The 15146-nt window shown below is 36.3% G+C and overlaps 1 protein-coding gene across 1 annotated transcript in view; it reads left to right on the top strand.

The window, feature by feature from the left end:
* The window catches only part of LOC115446582, a 182145-nt gene that overhangs the window by 133023 nt on the left and 33976 nt on the right, over nt 1-15146 (top strand). Inside the window, exon 3 of the mRNA XM_037442955.1 lies at nt 10427-10455. The gene's annotated coding sequence lies outside the window, so the exon portion shown is untranslated. The remainder of the gene's footprint in view (nt 1-10426; nt 10456-15146) is intronic.

Here is a 15146-nt window from a genome sequence, read left to right on the forward strand (position 1 = left end):
TCGGATTACATGGACGCTTTGCCACTGTTTAGTATACCACTCAAATGTTAACGAGTCGGTCGAGAGAACAGCTTTTTTACGAATTACACTGTTATAGAGAATAAGGGGCTAGTGTTTATAATTATAGTTCTAGAGGTACAAATCAAAGGGTATGGGTGGTGCAAGGTGGTGGTAGGATGGTATCCGTGCAGATAACGAACACGGTACACAAGATTACACGTCGCCAGTGGCTCACATAAGTCGCGTACCGGAATCAGCCTGAGTATATCCAGTTTCGGACATGCCGGCATAATAATTGTGTCAATTGGCGAAGGTTAATTATCATGAAGTATAATAGTCAGAGAGCGGCGATAGCCTAGTTGGTTGTGGAACGGGCTGCCTAGACGAATGTCCGCAGGTTCAAATCCCAAGGGCACACACATCTGATTTTTCAAAAAAAATATGTGTGTATTTTTTGTGAAATATCGCTTGCTTTAACGGTGAAGGAAAACATCGCGAGGTAACCTTCATACCTGAGAAATTCTCTATAGGAATTTTCGAGGGTGTGTGAAATCTACCAATCTGCACTAGGCCAGCGTGGTGGAGTAAGGCCTAATCCCTCTTAAAGTAGTAGAGGAGGCCCGCGCCCAAAAGTGGACAGTAATATATAATACAGGGCTGATATTATTATTATTATTATAGTCAGAGAAAAAAAGTAGCCATATCGAGCAGTTTATACACTCCAGGCTTATGTTGAGTAGAATAACCCAATATTACTGCCCGACCGGGATTCGACTCCCATATCTTACAGCGGTGTCATACCGCACACCCAATGCAACTAAGACATCGAGGCAATCATAGTTAGTATTACTTATCACTGAACATGAAAAACTAATAATCCTAATAACATCCGGTTCAAGGAATTTTGAATTGAAATTTCGTTCACATTAACTTTGTATGTGGGACAGGGTCCTTTAAAAGCAACGTTCATAACTTCTGTTATTATTCCCCATCTATTTACAAACAGCCGGCCGGGATCAATATTCATTAATCATATTAGTTGAGCTAAATTCGTCCGGCCATTGCGTCCCGTATTAATCCGACGTGATGTGGCAAATTACGGTTATGATTTTCCAGGACTTTTCCTGTGTAATTTTATTAATGTTTTACACATATGTATTATACGTACATAGGTATATAACCACAACACGCCTTTGTCACCATAGGGGTGATAGATATGCATCCATCGCTGCCACAGTTCGTAAAATATATTGGTATTTCAACTACCATTGATTTAAAAGCACAGATTATGTAAGATATTTTGTTTTGTCTATACTGGCGTATAGCATATTTTTAATATATGTCTAAGGGAATGAAACACAAAACCGTTCATCGATTATTAAACAACCTATTTAATCCTACGTAAATTATAAGACCAAATATAAAATTTTGAATTCAATCATTGAATTCAGTAAACAAAACCATTTGAACTAAGCCTTTTCATCGGAAACTTTTCCCACTATTAGCAAACAAAAGGCTAATAAATCACAACGAAGACGCTTTCACGACCGAAATAAGATTTCGCCAACCCAAATATGGAATGGGGTTATTAGGTACATGCGGCTGTTACGACTCGGTAGAAACTTATTGATTAATTGTGTTTAGGTTTTGTGTTTACGATTGTTCTGGTTTAGTTACATTGTGCGAGTTTGTGGAATTGTTCTAGTTATCCATGACCGCATTCGTGTTAATGTCGTGTGAATCAATTTTTATTATCTTATGATATTAACTTTCTTCTAAGTAGAGTTGAAGTTATCTGATAATGGCTACTTACCATGTTAATGGATTTTTGCTATTAAGTTAACTATCGAATCAGTTCGACACGATTTTAAAGGTAGTAGTAACTGTCCATTGCTTTCTCAACATCTTGTTTTATCGTCTAAATATACCGTCACTATAATAATAAGGGAATCTGTCGAAACCGCCACAATAAACCCACAAATTATACAAACGAGATGACGCCATAACAGTTCGCACGATGAGTTATTAAAACATAAAAATTAAAGCCACTTTGGGCCTAAATGCTAAGCTAAAACTGCTTATAAATGAAAAAACCTCGTCTCTGCGCGACGGCAATATGTTTCCCTCTGGGAGTTTTTCGGGCTAATATGCCAGCATCTGTTGATCCCTCATCGCGTGTGATTACCGAGGCTCGCACATTATATGCGGATTACTGACGAGTGGGCTGACGGCCCGTTTGCGGGCTAACGATGCTTCCTTCAAGCGGCTTTGTGTTCCTATATATATGTATATACAAACTACTAGTGTGTACGTGCGTAGAACTACGTCTTAGTGCTATGAGCGGGGTATATAGTTCAGTAATATTCCTTCTGGGAGATGTTTATAGACACTGTGATGTGTCGACATTGTTGGCGATGTTGTGGCGCTTTGTTAGCCATTAATTATTTGATCGTTGGTTTCACCGTTTCGATCAGTTGCATAAGGAAGCGGTAGATACCATCTGGGGCCTTATTCTCTATCCCGCACGTTATTTTATCAGTGCGTAACAAGCACGTAACACAACACATCACGTTTTGGACTATAGAAATTTGGCTTACAGAATACCATTCCACGCACATTTCTCGAAGATAACATGACACGGCCGCGTTACGCGTTTACACTATCATACAGCATAAGGGCCCTGCTTAATGGATTACCTTCAAATACTTTCCTCGGTTAACCTATTTTAGATTTTATGCAAAGTTACAAACGAGCACCACGAACTTTTCCAAGTTCCTCGTACCTTCCGATTTAACAGCAAACCCTTCCCCATCATTAACGGCAACATTCGCCGTACAGTGTTCGTCGACACAATTTCGCTCCCGGAATAAGTTTTTGCGCGGCCGCGCGACCTCGGACCCTAGTTGGAAACCGATGAGTTTTCGATTCGTTTATGCTCCGGCCGTCTAGAATGGACCTTTTTTATCGGAGCACCCACGAGATACATTTGTGCAAATGTGTTTTCTCGATATGCTTGGTTCGGTACGTAAGGAGATTTAATGTGAAGACTGTGCTGTACTGGGAACGTTATAGTTATGAGGGCTTTGAGTGAAATGAACTCTGAGTGCCGTTTCAAATGAAAGTTTGGAGTGAATCTACAACGTTTGGAGTAATAGTGGATTGGTGCTTACGCGCAACCGCTTACATACTTGTTTGTCCGTCAATTATCTATAACAATAATTATAAAAATCGTTTGCTATAATGCGGCCGTCGTAACAATTTAATCCATGAAATTGTTACAAGGAGACGGTACCGAAAATTGTGTACACAATCCTTTTACGACCTGACATTACAATAAATAAACATGTTTTTCTAAGAATCCAACAGTTCAAGTTTTCCTAGCATAGTAGATAGGAAAAACAAAACTACTTTTAAATAAATATGCTTAGATTTAGTCAAAAATGTCAATAGGGAAGAAAAACTAACATTCAAAAGATTGAAACGTATGCTTCAAATTTCATTTTAAAGTGTTTCGCACGATGCGATGCGACGCGCTACCAATGTCAAAAAAATTTAAGTCGCCGGTAAGGCTTTTAAGTTGGCTTAATGGCGTCCGCTTGACGAGCGAAACTGAAGGATTAGCTCGCTACTCTACACACGAAATGTGAGCCGCTCTTTGGGGATTCCCTACAAGGGCTGTCACGTCTTGTCGGTGTTGGTATTTGCAAAAAAATGAGTTAGGTTGTTTTATTGCGGTGTCTATTAAAATTCAATTCCTAATCGTTGTTTGACAGGCGTTAAATTAAAGCCTGGTTTATGTCTGATTAGGGTTGTCCAAACTATGTTTTTCTTATTTCCATTGTCAGTCAAGGAGCTGTTATCTGTACAATCATACAAATATTGTATTGAGATTTAAAATCCTTGGGATTTGTTTTATTGGAAGATTTATACAGCATCGATTATAGTCAAAGTTATCTCTCCCTAAATGTTTCATTGATGAAAGTAAGTATTAAAAATGGTATGGGCCTTGCGTGTCCAACACAACAACAGGTGAAGTCAATTTCCTGAGCTCATTATAAAAAAACACGTTAATTTCTATTCAAATGATTAATTTATATTCGCATCGAATAACATTAGTTTAACCTCAGCGAAGACAAGCTCAAAGCCTACGATATGGTGACCATAAACATAAGGACATGCGTATAATCGGGAACAAGGGCGGGTATCACAATATCCTGCCTGCAGGCACTGCGTCATACAAGCTGGTTACTCACGCGATGAAGCCGCGGGAAATTACCTCGCAACCCGACTGACAGCCGTCAGCGGCGAACTATAACGATACTACAGCATGTTTCAAAAGAGTGGTATCAAATTTAAATCACGTATTTGATAATAGACAGAAGGCTGAGGAGCAGTAATGATATACGAAAGAAAGGTACTAAGTTTAAACAAATAACATTTCTGAATAAATATACACTATACAGTATAACGTATACATTAGAAGTAACATCGCGTTACTTCTACATGGTGTTTCAAATTTCAGGTATAAAATTAAATCAACATTTTATTTACATTGTTTGTAACTCACTTAAGAAAAAATGTTGAATTTAGAATGCTTGAATTATTACAAGTAATGCTTTACAGCAACATTCGGTAAAGCCTTTCCTTTCAACTTGTTTATTAGTTTTCTGTCCTTGTTTGATGTAATAGAAAAGAGATATCTTTTTCCGGGTCAAGAAATTGACACTGTTTTAAGGATCTTCCTAGTCGTCTTAGCTATATTTTTCGTTTCAGTGTCTTTTTAACCGACTCCAAAGAAGAGACATTATTAATTCGTCCTATTTTGTAAGTTCAGTGATCATTTTTTTTACCCCGTAGTCCAATTTAAATAACTTACTGTGTTGGATTTCGTATAACTTCGGAATGGTATCTATTTAATGTCGTTGGTATAAAACTTGGACTTCGAAGATACAGATGGGAACTCTCCAAAATCATTTAGGATTCAAGTAATTTTATTGTGCTCGATATAAACCCAACACAAAAAAAAATTACTTAAATCCTAATTGATTAAAAGGTATGAACATTATCAATAAAAACATTCCTCTACTATAATATGATTTTTTAACGACAAACTAACAGTAATAATCCAATATAAATGCTTGTATTGTAATAAAATGTTGAAGCCGCGCTGAAACTTGGCTAAGTATAAAAAATAATAATACACATACGCATACATTTGCATCTGAAATTATACTCGTTCCAGTAGTCAGGTAAAAATGGCTACAAAGCCTACATAATAAAGGCCCGTGGGTGATATTAGTGTGCCGGATGCCGGATGTAGGTTGCACGCGATTGTTCCGCGGGAAATGAAACCCGCGACTTGAGTGACACCTGTCGGCGGCTCGTGCAAGTTCCTCAACTATAGTTCAGTTGTGGGAATATAAGGGGTTCGAATTATAGAAATTAAAAGTCGTAAAAATTGGTTATTCGACAGGAAAATAGTTGTATTAGTAAGTATGAATAAAAATTGTTACGTAAACGGTTTGTTTGAAATGCAACAATAGGACTATTCCATCGCATAAGGTGTCAGAAAATTATCTCAGACCTTATGGGATTGCTAGGTTGCTAGATTGACTCTAGCAATTGGTTTTTATGAATCTAAAACTGCACCCGTGTGGCATCTAAAGTATGCTCCAACATTAACTTATGGTTTGGTTTTTGCTGTATATTATCATAACCAAAATAGTCTACATTAATTACGCAATCCACTGTGCATGTATGTATGTATATAGGAACATTAATCCGGCAGAGTGCAGAGGTGCGAACTTGTGGCAAAGCTTTGTAACATTTCCTTTGACTGCAACAGAATGTGTGCGAGTTTATTGCAGTTGGATTAACTCGCTCCGAACAATAAACAAAGTTGCTTTGTATGTCCATAAATTATTATTAACGACAATAAGAGGGTATACGGAGTCCAATTTACATTGTCTGAAGCCTCAACTCATTGTGCGTTGTTGAGAATATTAAGTTATCCACCAACTCGCGTTGATTTGGGGTGGCGAGTCTATAACCCTACAAGTCTACTATCTTTGCTGGTAATAGGATATATTTTATATTCGGCCGGATAGCGACCACTGTACGCGAGATGTTTAACCCCGTCTAAGTAGCCCACGTAAGTGTGGCGCGTTCCAGGATCAGCCTGTATATATCCGGTTACATCAGGCCGGTATAATTGTGTCGAGTCGATATTCTATTGGTCCACACAAAAAAAAAAAAAAACAAACCAACATCTTAAGAAGGCCACGCCTTTCCATCAATGGTATAATTATAGCATTGATGGAAATATAGGAGACATAACTGAAAAACAAGCCATTGAACATCTTAGGTCTGTCGTTTTGATTAAACGCCACTGTTTGGTCGTATGCTACATATTTACTGGTGGTAGGTCTCTCATATGTGAGAGTCCGTCTGGGTAGGTGCCGCCGCGATGTTTATTTCTGCCATCAAGCAGTAGTATTTATAGTCACTGTTGTGTTCTGGTTTGAAGAACATTGTAGCCAGTGTAACTACTGGACATAATGAAACCTAATCTCTCATGTCTCGGCATGACGAGTGTAGTGGAATACCAACTAATACTTTGTAATTCATAGTGTTGGATGGTGTTTCTACTGTTTATGGGCGATCGTGTCGCTTACCATAAGGCGAAAGCAAGCTCTCTCGTCATTCAAAGCAAAAAAAACACAAGATGTGTAAATATGTCCATAATCATAGAGGTCTATATACAGAATAATAATGATATCCTTCTATCACACTCCTAAATTCGATACGGTAATGTAATACTTCCCCGCTTTTGATATAATTCCGGAGTATTTGCCCACCTCTGCCGGCTATTAACCAACATTCGGCATTCGGCCTAATTGACCGATTGTCTATATTGTTAATATAACCGAATCAATCACGCGAGATTATCCACCGACCTACATAACGGTGCTATTAATTCTCCTATCTGGGGTTAATGTAATTACGCGTTTGCTTAACGCCGCCCTTTGGAATTATTTTTATCGTCGCTTGACTTAATTCTGTTTAGTTTTCTATACGTTTATATTATATGGTTTTGGAATACACGATATCCTGAGTTTTCTTCTATTGCACTTTTTCCAATCCGATGAGGATCGACGCAACACACTATCGAACATGTAGCAGAACATATTTGGATTCGTTTTTCGTTAGACCGTCTGCTTAATCTTTCTTGGGGAGTATACAAGCTACTGAGTAATTATAAATTATTCTGCCAACATTTTAATTATTTCTAAAGTTAACACTAACCGCTGTACTTGCCAACGTTTGGACTTTGCCAAATTGCTCCAATAATAAGTGCATTTTAAAAGAAAAGGCCCGTACTGAACTTCAACTTACGCAAACATAAAGCACAAAGCGCTGCATTTCCCTCTTGCCAACCACTTCACGCTTTCAATATCCACTCGCGCGCCACTAGACGGCGAATTTGCATGTCAATTTAAAGCGCTGCTTTCGCTTTGCTGTACATATTGCGTTGCCAGTAAATTGGGGCGCGTGGGGCCGCGTCATAAATAATTTATTTTATTTTTTATTTTTCTCCCGTTGTGTTTTCTCGCCTTACGTCGGATGTGACGTAAATACGGGATATTTTACTTAAGCTTCGCGCCTTTGCTGTAAATTGGTTAATTCGGTGAGATTTCCATTTTGGTATCATTTTGTGTATTACAAATATATTACGTAGCTTGTTTTGTTGTTTAAACGTGTTACTTTTTTTTTCTATAAACGACTGCCATGTTCTACATAATAAGCCTCTAATGGGCTTAAAGTCCTTACGGGTCTAACAGAAATTTGCTCATCGCTGTTGCTTTTGGCATAATAAATTCCTTCATCCTTTGGAATTATCATTTAGTTTATTTAAAGATAAGCTACAAATCATCAACAATCTCATTGGTAATGTGCGTTTTATGAACGGGGATGACAACTTACTAGCAGATGACGTATCTAACCGCCTTTGTCTACCTTTTGTGACATATCCATTCAATCATAACTATGTTCGCAACATTATCCACTTTCACAACTAAAATGATAGACAGGATTATTAAATAATTCCAAAATATAGTGTTCTAACAATGATTTCAAACTGCAATTGCTCTTTCCCATTGAATTATTACCGTCTTTATCACTCTACAAATTCGCGTTCATGTTTAGTCAATTTGTCCATGTCCGTATTTGTTTATGTGCGCAAGTTGCCGCCTCTGACCCGAAAGTTTGGCAACATTGCCAATATGAGGCGAATTGGCAGGGCTGCCAGTACATTTTATGTTATTGTTCAGACTTGTGTCTGGTATACATTTAGATGAGGATCAGAATGGGGCAATTTACTGCTTTTTTAATGCATTTTTTTTTTAAATTGACATCTAAAATCTAAAAGAAAAATATTTTTCAAAATCCACGTAGTAATATATGTTAATACAGCTTAAAGATTGGGTGGAAGAAATAGCTGTCAAATAACAGTAATTACAAATAGTGAAGTCACCTAATGTCACCAGCCATAACGCTGCAAGTACGAGAAAGAGGTGAATGGCGGTTTACTAATAATACGTCGATACTGTAGGTTTTACCGCTGAGCAAAGTTCTCAAGCAATTTTCTGTATCAATGTTTAACAGGAATCTTCATCATCTTTTATGATTAGGAATCTCGAACAATTACTTACCACACATGTCTTTTAGCAGTGCATACTTACTTAAATCCCTATGATGATGATTTTAAAATATACATATATAATTAGTTTATTATATTGTATTAAATCAATATATATAAAAGAAAGTGGTGTTAGTTACACTATTTATAACTCAAGAACGGATGAACCGATTTGGCTGAAAATTGGTGGAGAGGTAGCTTAGAACCAGGTGTCGGACATAAGATACTTTTTATCCCGTTCTCACGGGAACGGGACGTGACATAAGACGTGGTATAAGAAAGCAAAATTTGGTATGGAGATAGTATAAGACTCTGGGAAGGTTATAGGCTACTATCGCAGGAAAATATATAGTGGGACTTTTATCCCGGAAAACTCCTTCACGCGGGCGAAGCCGCGAGCAAAAGCCAGTATAATATACTTTATCGAATAGCCATCTTATAAAACACAATGAAAGGACAAGATCATTCGTTTATACAAATGAGAAAGTCAATAAAATATTGTATAGTTCTGTACAATTTGCCAACCCTAGTGGCTAGTGGTTTGCTGATATTATCACTCAAATTATGGAACTTGTACTGATTGTTAGATTAAACGATCGACTAGTGCAATGCAGGTACGGTTTAATGTTTAAATATCTACGGATATTTTAAAACTTTCACTGATGAGTGAAATCTTTTGCTTTTTTTTCCGAGCGTCCGGAGAGAAGTATACGTCAATTCTATTTTGATTATATTCTCAAATACGTTAATAAACAGCATATTTTATCCTACAACTTTCGACGTAGATATTTCTCGTACACATCTTCATAGCCTACCTGAAATTATAGTTGTTTTACTATCGTTATAACAGTAAAAATTGACTACAGGTGTAAACCATGAAGCATCTTTACGCCTACAATAAAGGCGTCGACTACAGTTTTCTTATTAACAATACTCAAAAAGATTTTGTCTTCAGTTCACAAGTTTAAAAATAACTATTTGACTTAGCAACTAAGCACTCAACAACTGTTGCGATCTCCGAATGCTTTCGCTTCACTTTGCTTAATATTTGCGCTGAACTTTGCCTTTTCAGTAAAAACAGAATCATTCAATTTACAACAAACACCTAGTGTAATTGGGATCTATTTGTAAAAGTTAAAACTTTGTGTTTGTGAGGTTAGGTTTCAGCTACAAATTGTATATGTTAAGACATGTAGTAAGTATGTAAATGTATGAAAAATACATATAAATATTGTAAATCAATGGTTCTTATGAACGTTTAACGTAATTAGTTTAAATTACCCAAAAGCAGAACGATACAGATTCGATATAATTCCTGCGTCTGGTAACATTGTTTTTAATCCAAGCGACAATAACATAATTTTAATATAATATGATTGGTCTATTTTGCGCTTCTTACCTCCGCATTGTTAACTAAAGCGAAGGGATCTCCGACACGCTGGCTAGTTACCTCTGTTACCTTTGTTACCTCTGTAACAAGCGTGTCGGACTCTATTAGTTAATAATTTTCGTAGCTTCACTCCGATCCGATTTCTAACCCAGCTTTGTTGGACTGATACCTTTATGAGGTAATTTTTACTGAGCTTTCCTAAAATATGCAATAAAATCATCAGCCATTAAGCTTACAATATTTTAAAAGCTTTTAAATGTGCCATATTTAAAAGCTTATATAATTAGCTATGTATGTGTATGTGCTCGCTTATTAAGCCTTATATTTTTTTGTTACAGGTATGACGTGGACGAAATGTTGAAAAAAGGTGACAGTCAATCCGTTATGATATATTAGCATGACATTCATCGGGCATTTTAGTGTTAAAGTTTGAGCATGTTTAATGATGGGTTATGTGACTATATTTTGGCATTAGGCAGACTAGATATAGAAGTTCTGTAAAGTATTTATTATGTTTTATCCATCACGGTGACTTGTAACAATAAGTCAAATTTGAAGCATGCACCGGTCCAATGCCCTAGCCGATACAAATATTTAACATTAGCAATTGTTTGTCTCAAATGTTGATGTTGAACACCCGAAATGCCATTATACTTGAGACTTGCGACCCGTGACACAAGACATGTATTTCTGTGCGAACTGTGTGTGAAAAGGTTGGCACGTTTTAATTTTATTATAATCTCCAGGTGTCCCTATCCTGTCAGTATAACAGACATTTCATGCATATTACAAAAACGTTTTGATTTTACGTCCAACTAATTGTGAAAGTTCATAGGCATCAACAAACTTTTATAACATTTTTTTTTTAATATTCTGAAGGTAAATTATGCTGAACATTACTCAGCATAATATGCATCACCATAAAAACAATAGGTCACTGGTTAATACCTGAAATGGCGTTGATTGCAGGATCAAAAATGAGTTCTTTTTTTATTTGCATGCTTTTTTGTATTATTCTTCGAAGCCACACGGCTGGAGGGTTCTTCATTTTTCATATCCCTGCATTTTGTGCGCATATTTCTTTGCATTGTGGCATTTTAAGCGAACATACAACTAGCAACCACTTGGTTAGAATAGCTCGAAAGATCCTGTGACTATAACTTTTGCCCCTGATAGTTAAAACGTAGATTATTATTGTTTAATCAAATCGAAATCGTATTTCGACTTCCTTTGAATGTTGTTTTCACCGACTTGTTGTATCGACCAATCGTTTGCCTGTTATCGAAAAATGTTTTTTTTTTCATTCCTTTTTTTTAAACTAGACAGTAGTAAAAGACCCCATATTTAAGTAAATAGGAGTTTAGAAGATACGAACAATATGGGCATGTTTCTGCCGATTTCAATATCCTTTAAGTCTGTGTATATATAATGCAGTCATATACCGTACTTTATCGCTTAAACTAGACATATTCCCGCTACCGGCTCAGAAAATAATACTGTTTTATGACGTAATAACACTACCTTATGAACCGGTTTATCTTTCTCATTTTCCGGAAAACGTCGATACTTAGCAACTGAATACAATCATAGACGCGCCGTTGTATTTTGATTTTGTTTGTAGTTAATTAAAAGTTACAAAATCTCTGTTGGAAACTCTAACGTAAATATAAACTAAAGTAACAAAACTACCGGTTTACTTGAAATATTCTTTATTAGGTATCTTCATTTTTCACTAAAGGAACCGTACGCACACTCATGCCTGTCGCCAAATGGGTAGGCAAAGGCCCAACCGATGCATCCACTTTTCGCCATGTGTATTCCGCCCCATGATGTAATAGAGGATGAGGTTATCGCCATTCCGAGCTGAAATTCCAGACTTCGGGTTGGCATTGAGAAGAAAAATCCAAAATTACTGCCTGACCCGGGATCGAACCCGGGACATCAGCACTGCAGTAGTCCCGTAATAGAACAATGCCACCGAGGCGGTCGTTAAGAAATCGTATGCGTCAAATATTTTTATGTAATAGCGAGATCAGCGTTGCAATATTCTAATATCTAATAGTAAAGAATGCTACATAGAGCCGCCTGAACTTTATACTTCAGCAGATTTGTTATTGACTACGTTTACAAAAAGGCGACAAAAATACGGTTGTAGTGAAAGACTTCTTTAAAAATGTTACTCTAGAGAATGTTATGTTTTCAAAATTATTATGATTTCATGTCAAAATAGTCAACATATTTCTGTCGCATATTTTTCATCTGTTGATTTTCCGTTTTCCAACTGAAAATTACACTGAAGCGTAAGACGTAGATAGTTTTTATTTCAGAAAGATTGCACAGAACTGGAAACATTTTAATAGTTTTATATTACAAGACCCGAAGTTTAGGTTTCGTTCCCCGTGTTACAACATTCATAAATTCTCGAGATATATTTCAGCTTTTTATAAAGAAGCGGTTTTACTTTTTGTTGAAAGCATAGCTTTACCGGCACTCGACAAACTTCTTAAAGGGTTAAATATTTTTTGAGAGAATTGTTGTCTTGATTAAAGTTTTTGCTGCGTTTTTATTTGTAATGGAATGTAAAGTGTTCGCGTGAAGTTAATTTGGACCCTTGGCCAGTCAAATTCATACTTATATCTTATGGATAAGTACTGGATAGGCTACTGAGAATATTTGGGCTCCTGGAAATGGCATTTACAATGCAAAACGCAAGAAACTTCACGTCACTTTTCTATGTGACTATACTATGTCGGTTGAAATAGTCCATTCGCCTGTACACAAATACGTCGTCATTTCCACAGCGAGTTCTTATTACTTAGTTATGATTTTTTTACGTTTCCAATATTCATATTTATGTAATATTGAATGCAGTATGTTTTCGATCCACGCCGGAAGCGGAGCAGTGATCCGTGCGAACTGCGAACTTAATTATAAAACGTGGCTGACATTAATCAAATATCCTTTTAGTCCATCCATACGCTGCTAAATTAAAATGTACGCCGAATGGTTTCGTAAAATCCAACCTTTTCGCCAAAGTCTATGAATATTAAAATATGTGATGTAAGTCATTTGTTTAAAAAAGTTTGGTTAAAAACTGTACCTTTAACGAAACAGGAGAGCCTGTTTAATTTGTTTTGTACGATTGTAATATTGCCAGTACAAACTCGTTAAAATACATTATGTTTCGTGACCCAATGGTCCCATGAACATTTAGCTGTTTCAAACAGCCAACTCTACAACATGTAAGTACAAATATTATGTACCTAAGTAGCACACTGTCCTACTTATTACGAACTGAATATGAATATCTTTCAAATCTTGTAAAAACTCAACCATCGCGTGGCTGTTTACATAGTTCCTTTGCGACGATAACCTACTTCTACTTTAAAATGTTCTCGTTTCACTCGAAATAATATTTTTATTTCATTTTTAAATATCGAATGGCGACGTCTCGGATACAAAGTTTCGCAGAAAATGGCCGCGGGTCTTGAAACGTCTCCCACCATTGCCCTGCTTTGTGGTTACTGCTGTTACCAGTTTCGCCACTTTGACAGTTTCCAACTGTTTTAGAAAATGTGGGATATTTTCTTTTTAAATATCTCACTCGAGTTTGGATAAAGTTGCCAGTTAGAAGGGGCATTGTTAACACTAATGGTGTTTTGGAAGAAAGTGTTTTCGTTGCTTGTTTTTGGTTTAGGAATAAAATTGTACTGCCTTATTATTGTTATAGAATACGGAAAGACTATGCGAGTGGTTATTTATGTTAAGATGTTCTAAGACATTGCAGTTATATTGCGTGAATTCATGTGGTTAGAATCGACGGCATTCTCTATTTATGTACCAAGCAAGTAATATTGAGGAAACACTAGTATTTTTCTTCGATTGATGTGTGAAGCTTAACATCGATGCCTCATAATGACAAATGCAGTACTATGCCATATTTAAATGAGTGTTGTTTCTAACACAGAAAAGTTATATTTTGTACAAGTTATTAGCAAATGTATTAATAATTATGTACGAAGTCTGAATATATTCAGAGAGCGTTGTCTCTGTGGTATTACGAAGCTGCAGCCAAATGCATACCGCGCATTTGATATTCATTAACATCTTGCAGGTTCATTAAAGGAACATTCCGTTGTATTATAATTGGTCCAGGATAATGAGTTCTATAGTAGAATATTTAAGATTTATTTTTGCAGTTAAATTTAGAAATATACTGGGTTACTGTAGTTATGTATAAAGTAGTAGAAGTATCTACCTACTATTTTCTCAGGTTTTTATAGATTTTATACAATTCTTGCAGAATAAAAAAAATATTGAGTTTTTTAATATCACACATCTTAACTGGAAATTAAATAATATATTGCGATTTACGGATCATTGGGATTGTTTGAATACGTCGCATCGGCATCATAAAGGCCTACTGTATGAGAAACAAATATGCATGAACAGTTACAAAGTAAACCGGCGGAAACGGAAACGAGCCTTTAAAACGAAAGCTTATGTGGACAGATTATCGTACTAGAGGTATTTTTTTATTTTAATGATTGATAAGACAAGCAACTTCCTCGCCATATGATAAGTCACACAACTAACAATATTGCACTCTCACCCAGAGAGATTAGATGCTAAGTCTCATAATGCCGGATAAATATTTATTTATATCGCGTGGTAAAGACCCATCGATTCACAAAAGCCGTGGTTAAAGTGAATTACAACTTGCGACATTAAAACGCAACTTTTACGGTTTCCTCTAACATGCTCCCATTAGTAACAATATACCGGACACGCGACACCGTGCCATATGGTCACCTAAAGGGGTGACAAGCAGTGTAAGTTTTTTAAATTCCTGATCATTAAATTTTAGTTTTTCCTTCCTTGAATATAGTATATGTTATATGGTCTCATGGTGTAGTAGTCCAAATAAAATTGAGAAGTTACTTCGTCACTTCATGATTCATAGAAATATGTAACTGTTCTCAGTACACCAGCTTTCGGAACCACAGTATATGTTGACCATATCTATTAAAGTTTTTTCATATTGTCTGATAATATATA

Source organism: Manduca sexta, chromosome 25 (assembly GCF_014839805.1).
Source record: "Manduca sexta isolate Smith_Timp_Sample1 chromosome 25, JHU_Msex_v1.0, whole genome shotgun sequence".
Classification (NCBI taxonomy): Eukaryota; Metazoa; Arthropoda; class Insecta; order Lepidoptera; family Sphingidae; genus Manduca; species Manduca sexta.